Below are 6,123 nucleotides of genomic sequence, written 5' to 3' on the forward strand. Positions count from 1 at the left end.
GAATTCTTCCACTTTGGATGCTTTCCTTCCTCACTTCTTCAATCCATACTTGCCTTGTAAGCTTGAAATTACTCAACAAACACATCAACAAAATTGACAATTTTAAACATAAAAAGTATATTTTTCACAATTAAGCACAATTAGGAAAGAATTCACAGAAGCATGCTATTTCAATGAATAAATGGAAGAAAAGTCAATGAAATCCACCTAATTACAGCAAATAAATACCATGAAATGTGGATTCGTCAATCACTACCTATACTCCAGAAACCCCAACAAGGTAAACCCCTTTACTTATTCCTTTCAATCTCTACTAACAAGGGTAGCTCCATGCTTATTACAAAAATAGGAAAAGAGCAACACCCATTGTATTTTGTGAGAAAAGTACTGCAAAATACCAAAACAAGATACCCAACGATAGAAAAATTAGCATTCAGCTTGGTCATAATAGCTCGACGTCTATGGCATTATTTTCAGACACATCAGATAATAGTTTAGACTGGTCAACCTCTACGTCAAATATTATCAAAACCAGATTTAGCAGGTCGATTCACGAAATGGGCAATAGAGGTCTCAGAATTCGACATCTCCTACCAATCACGAGGATCTCCTAAAGCCCAAGCATGGGCTGACTTTATTTTGGAATTCACCAACGCAAAAGAAACGGTCAAGGAAGGGGAACTATATGTAGATGGTACATCAAATGAGAGCGGATGTGGAGCTGGGATTCTACTAAAAGATGACACTGGAGCGCATGCTGAACAGTCAATTAAATTCCTCTTTCAAGCCACCAATAACCAAGCCGAATATGAGGCACTCCTAACAGGCCTAAGGTTAGCAAAGAAAATAGAAGTCAAAACCTAAAGGTATATTGTAACTCCCTCCTCGTAGTACAACAAGTAATTGGTCACTTTCAAGTACGAGATCCGCTCTTAGAGAAGTACTTAAATTCGGCAAAAAATATGATACAACATTTTCAAAATTTTTAAATATCACATATACCTAGAGAACAAAACTGTAGAGCCTATATTTTATCCAAATTAGCTGTATATAGGGTAATTGATTCATCAGACAAATTATCTCATTTTACACTAACAGAATCAAGTTTAGATATCAAATCTGTTGTAAGTGTGTCACAGGAAGAAGATTGGCCACGCCCATTCATTCGCTATCTGCTGGAGAAATACCAAAAAACAAAAACCCGAGGTCATTTAGACATAAAGCAAGCCATTACACAATGATGGGAGCCGACCTATACAAACGGGGTATCTCTAGACCATTGCTAAAATGCCTCGGCCGAGCAGATGCAGAAAATGCCATAGCCGAAACCCATGATGGAATCTGTGGACACCACACTAGAGGCAGAAGCTTGGCCACAAAAATTTTACGAGCAAGGTACTACTGGCCGACGTTACGAGAAGACTGTAGAAACAAAGTACAGAAGTGCAATGCATGCCAAAAGTGTGCACCACTCATCCATAGCCCAGCCGAGTTACTGCACACATCGGATATTAGTTGGCCTTCTCATAAATGGGGATGGATATACTCTGCCCATTCCCCGTAGTACTAGGGCAGGTAAAATTTCTATTAGTGGCAATTGATTACTTCACAAAGTGGATAAAAGCACAGCCACTTACAAAAATAACTTTGGACAAGGTACAAACGTTCATTTGGAAATCTATTATATGTAGATATGGTCTGCCTAGGGAAATTGTTTCTGATAATGGTCGGTAATTTACTAATAAGAAAATAGCTTCATTTTTAACTGATCTTCATATCAATAATCGTTTTTTCTCTGTGAGCACCCACAAAGTAACAGACTTGCAGAGGCAGCTAACAAGGTCATTTTGCAAATTTTAAAGAAAAAGTTAACAGATGCTAAAGGACGTTGGGCCAAACTCATACTAGAAATATTGTGGAGCTATTGATGCCAGGGCATCATGGCCTGTTTTTCTATGCTTTTTTAGTAGATTTTAATTCAGTTTTCATACAATTTATGTTGATAAAGGAGCAAAAGCATGAAAAATCTCTACATGAAACAAAATCTCAAGCATAGGTGAATTTTAGCTAATATACAGGATAAATATGATGAAATAGATCACACTAAGTGAAGTTTTGATTTTGGGCATTATTAGCACACTTAGTATAATGAAGTTTGTCTTGTATGTTACTTTGATACACTTTGTTTGCTTGATTTCAGACCAAAAAAAGCAGAGAAGAGCCACGTTAGTGGCTACGTTAGCGCCACTAATGTGGCCATTAAAGTGGAAGGAAGGAAAGCTTGGAAAGTTAGTGAGAACGTTAACGCCACTAACGTTAGCAAAAGGCAAGACCCACGTTAGCAACCCCGTTAGCTCCACTAACGTGGGCACTAACGTGGAAGAAAAGAGAAGCCCCAACGTTAGTGAAAAAGTTAATGGCATTAACTTTGAAGAAGGAGCAGCGTTATTGGCAAAAGTGAGTGCCAATAACACTAGCGAAACAAAGGAAGACCCACGTTAGCATCCACGTTAGTTACATTAACGTGGGAACTAACGTAGAAGGAAAGGAAAACACCAACGTTAGTGGAAAAAGTGAGTGCCACTAACGTTTGCAAAGCAAAGGAAAACCCACGTTAATGGCCATGTTAGTTGGACATTAACGTGGGCAAAAATGTCACCTGGCAGCCTGTCCATGCCTTCTTCAAACAAGAATAACTTGAGCCACAAAGCTCCAAATGAGGTGATTCTAGTGGCATTGGAAAGTAGGATTCCAGAGCTTTCCAAGCATATATGGCACTACATGGTGGAAACAAAATTTGAGGGAGAAAACATGCCCCGAAAGTGCAAAGATGAACATGGTATCAACCTGTAGTAAGGCCAGCTGACATCTTCACCTTCCAAGAAGTGTAACTCAAGCTATAGAGCTCCAAATGATGCGCTTTCAAAGGCGTTGGAAAGTAGACATCTAGGGCTATCCAAAAATATGTAATAGTATGGGGTGGACATTAAGTTTGAGCTCCAGAACCTGGCAATATTAAGCCCCTGATCCCTAACGTGTGACTCGCTTTTTCCAGTAACGCTAGCAACTATGCCAGCGACCTTGTCCACTTCAAAGGAGCATAACTTGAGTTACAGAGGTCCAATTGAGGTGATTTCAGTTGCGTTAGAAAGCTGACATTTAGAGATTTCCAAAGATATATAATACTCTATAGTGGGCATGAAATTGGAGCACAAACCAGAGGCATATTTTGAGCCTCAAAACACCAACTAGGTAGCAAGTGTGACGTTAGCCACACTAACTTTAGCACTAACGCCACACTTGTAGCGTTAGTGTGGCTAACAGCAGTAATAACGCCAAGTCACCCTGGACCTCAATTTGATTCACTTCCCTCTCAAGTCCACTTCAAAGCTCAAGCAAGCAAGCCCACAATTGTCAACCAATCAAAGCCACAAGAAGCATCTAGAATAGTTAATTTTTATTTCATTGTAATTTACTTTTAATTTCATTTCATTTTGTAATTTAGGAGAGCCTATAAAAAGGCCTTAGTTTTTACTTTGAAAGCATTTTGGAACGGAGAATTGAAGGAAGGGGGAGAGAGTGAAGACCAATTCGAACTTCTATGAATTGGCACACTCTAAGGGGAGTGGGTCTTCGAACCCCTCCCCTCCTACACTCTTCTTCCTTTTCTCTTATTTTCTTCCTTAGGAGTAGTTTCGTTTTAGTTGTAATTTTCATTTATGAACTTTGAAGTTTTATTTTCAGTTTTAACCTTCATCTTTACTTTTCTGCACTTTCTTTCTTTTCTATTTTGGTAGAGCAATGATCAACTAACTCTTTTCATTGGGTTAGAGAGCTCAATTGTGATTCAATGGATCAATTATAGTTCTTATTCTTATTCTTCTTTCTTTTCTCTTAATTTTACTAGAGAGCTTTTGATCTTCATCCAATTGGGTAATTGTCTCGAAAGAGAAATTGCTCATACTTGGATTTCCTCTGAACCTTGGAAGAGGAATGAGAAAATCATGCTAGAAATGCTCTCTCACATTGGATTAGGTTGGGGGTTGGATGGATATTGTGACATTTAATCCTACCAATACTTTGATCTATGAATGTGTGTGGTATAATCAATGACCAAACTTCATCTCTTCCCATGAGCAATTAAATCAAGGAATTGGGAAATTGTTCAAGCTTAGAGAGATTGGATTGCCAAGGAATTGGGATCTAATCACTTAAGATTGCCAAAGAGATCAATGAATGCATTGATTGAGGAAGAGATGAGAATAAACTTGATCCAGAGGATTGCAATATCTCTTGATCCCATTGTTCATTTTATTTTTAGTTCTTACATTTACTTTCCTTGCCATTTTACTTTTCTACACCTTATTGCTTTCTTTACTTTTATTCCATTTACACTTCCTGCTGCTTATCATCCAAATCTGAACCATCTAACTAGGACAATTAATCAATTATTGATTGCTTAATCCGTTAATCTATGTGGGATTCGACCTCACTCTTTTGTGAGTTATTACTTGACGACAATTCGGTATACTTGCCGAGAAAAATTTGTTAAGAGACAAGTTTCCGTGCATCAAGTTTATGGCGCCGTTGCCGGGGATTAATTTTGTATCAACAATGATTTAATTGGTGGATAACTAGATTGAGCATTTTTCTTGATTTAATTTCATTTGAGTAATTTACTTTCAGTTTTAGTTATTTTCTCTCTTTCCCCTACCCGTTTTCTTAGTTGTTTACAATTTATTTCACTAACCCACTAACTGTTTGATATATTGCATCACTCACACTAACAGCATTTCTAACAAGAACACTTTCTGCATCTATTTCCTTGCTTGTGCCTTGTTGGTTGTATGACAGGGAGAAGAAGCAGGGCTTCAACTTCCTTTGATTCTGAACCTGAGAGGACCTTCCTTAGATTAAGGAGGGAAGCAAGAGGAAAACGAGTAGTTGGTGTGGAGGAAGAGGAGGAATACTTTGAACCAAACATGGATGAGAACATGGAAAATCATCATGAAGAAGAGGCTCACAACCATGGCAGAGAAGGTCCAGCACATCAGGCTGGACAAGAGAGAAGAGTTCTGGGTTCTTACATCAACCCAAATCCAGGAAACTATGGAAGTAGCATCCAAAGGCCAACCATACATGCCAACAACTTTGAACTAAAGCCACAGCTCATCACCCTTGTTCAGAACAATTGTTCATTCGGAGGAAGTGTCCAAGAAGACCCCAATCAACATCTAACCACCTTCCTGAGGATATGCGATACTGTGAAGTCTAATGGTGTTCACCCTGACACCTATAGACTACTTCTGTTTCCCTTCTCACTCAAGGACAAAGCATCTAAATGGCTGGAATCCTTTCCAAAGGAGAGTTTAACAACCTGGGAAGATGTGGTGAACAAATTCTTGGCAAGATTCTACCCTTCTCAATGAATTAACAGGTTGAGAGCTGAGGTACAGACCTTTAGATAACAAGATGGTGAGACTCTTTATGAAGCATGGGAGAGGTTTAAGGACCTAACAAGAAGATGCCCACCAGATATGTTCAATGAATGGGTGCAGTTGCACATTTTCTATGAAGGCCTTTCGTATGGATCAAAGAAGGCAGTAGACCACTCATCCGGGGGATCTCTGAACAAGAAGATCTCTACAGAAGATTTCTCTCCATGGGGATAAAGTGATCTCAGCTTACTTCCCAAATATCCCACCTCATCTCCCCACCATCCCATCTCAGCTACCCAAGATTTTCACCATCAACAAAGTTCTCTCCCTAGAACATGTAGAGATCCTTGATGAAGCCAATGGATATAGGTTTACTGCAAGAGGAGAAGATCTAAAGCACTACCAACCACCCTGACAAAAGGCAGAACGTCAAGCTAGTGACGCTAAAGAAGTGCTTCATGGGAGGCAACCCAGGTTTTACATGCTTTTGAAGTAGTTAATAAAACAAGGTTCATAAAATTCAAATCAACTTTGACATATCCTTGAATGTAACAAATAGTGAAGAACAAGTTTGGTGTTCAAGGCACACTAAGAAAACATGAATGCAACTCATAGCATGTCACTCTTAGCACCTTGAACAAATCTTCTTACACCACAGTGCCACAAACTAAGTTTGGTGTCACCA

General features: G+C 39.0%; 1 non-coding gene across 1 annotated transcript; it reads right to left on the minus strand.

The window, feature by feature from the left end:
- Positions 1–5,435: 5,435 nt before the first annotated feature.
- LOC148565172 (small nucleolar RNA R71) lies at positions 5,436–5,542 on the minus strand. The gene has a single exon (XR_015884860.1). It is a non-coding gene; the product is annotated as a small nucleolar RNA R71 (small nucleolar RNA).
- Positions 5,543–6,123: the final 581 nt, after the last annotated feature.

The sequence above is a fragment of the Arachis ipaensis genome, chromosome B5 (genome assembly GCF_059453495.1).
Source record: "Arachis ipaensis isolate K30076 ecotype BB chromosome B5, ASM5945349v1, whole genome shotgun sequence".
Taxonomy (NCBI): domain Eukaryota; kingdom Viridiplantae; phylum Streptophyta; class Magnoliopsida; order Fabales; family Fabaceae; genus Arachis; species Arachis ipaensis.